At 40.4% G+C, this 1307-nt stretch overlaps 1 non-coding gene across 1 annotated transcript; it reads left to right on the forward strand.

Annotated features, from left to right (window-relative positions):
* Positions 1-215: 215 nt before the first annotated feature.
* trnah-gug (transfer RNA histidin (anticodon GUG)) lies at positions 216-287 on the forward strand. The gene has a single exon. It is a non-coding gene; the product is annotated as a tRNA-His (tRNA).
* The last annotated feature ends 1020 nt before the right edge of the window (positions 288-1307 follow it).

The following is a 1307-nucleotide window of genomic DNA, read 5'->3' on the forward strand; positions in this document are numbered from 1 at the left end:
TTCTCACCAATCAATTTAGAGAATTAGAGATGACATGAGGAGGATGCAATTGAGATATTCCAATGTCATGGAAAAAGGGCATTTTTTGAATGTGTAAAGCTCGACTGTTTCTTCACTTTATTCATTATCGAGCCCAATATGAATTTTATTTAGCCAGCTTGTGCACATCACTTGCACAGCCTATGTAGGTTGTACAAAGCCACCTCTTGTAGCCAGCCGTGATCGTATAGTGGTTAGTACTCTGTGTTGTGGCCGCAGCAACCCCGTTTCGAATCCGGGTCACGGCACTTCAATGTAATTTCAGAAGGGTTGTTTTTTGAACAGGTTAAGACTTACTCTGAAACTCAGCAACTCTGCCTTTTGACAAAGTTCCCCAGCATATCGTAGGTTAATTACTTACACGAACTTATTCATCTGCTGTTTCAGAGGTTTTTACCATTTCTAAGCTCGAGAGCCAAGTGAGAAATGCAGTGTCCTCGAACGACCAACATTATGAAGAAATAGTGTATGATTCTGAATGTTTACTCATATCTCGCGACCCATCTTTGACATGTTAATAACTGCTTTGGGTCCCAAATCATAGTTTAAGAATCCATGTCAGAGGTTCTTGAGTTTATTCATCTCGAGACCCAAATGAAAAATGTACTGTCCTCGAATGACCAATATTAGTAAAAGACATCTCTTTTGTGATGTGATTTTGCTAGACAGAGATGTGGGTTAAATTATGTGACTAGCTTGATTCAAATAGGTGTGGGTGTTCACATCTGCAAAATACATCTATTTCATGGGTGCTGTGGCTTAGTTGGTTAAAGTACCTGTCTAGTAAACAGGAGATCCTGGGTTCAAATCTCAGTAGTACCTTTTCAAGCATTTTATTGTACGCATTGGTGGAGAAGGTCAGAGGGGAGGGCACTCAGGTTTTCTCACCAATCGTTTTAGAGAATTAGAGATGATGTGAGGAGGATGCAATTGAGATATTCCAATGTCATGGAATAAGGGCACTTTTTGAATGTTTAAAGCTCGACTGTTTCTTCACTTTATTCATTATCGAGAACAATATGAAAAGTGTTTAGCCAGCTTGTGCACATCACTTTCACAGCCTATGTAGGCTTTACAACGCCACCTCTTGTAGCCAGCCGTGATCGTATAGTGGTTAGTACACTGAATTGTGACTGCAGCAACCCTAGTTTGAATCTGGGTCATGGCACTGCAATGTAATTTCAGAAGTGTTGTTTTTTGAACAGGTTAAGACTTACTCTGAAAGCTAAGGAACTCAGCAACTCTGCCTTTGCGTGGTGGTGACGAAT

This window comes from Oncorhynchus kisutch, linkage group LG24 (genome assembly GCF_002021735.2).
Source record: "Oncorhynchus kisutch isolate 150728-3 linkage group LG24, Okis_V2, whole genome shotgun sequence".
Lineage (NCBI taxonomy): Eukaryota > Metazoa > Chordata > Actinopteri > Salmoniformes > Salmonidae > Oncorhynchus > Oncorhynchus kisutch.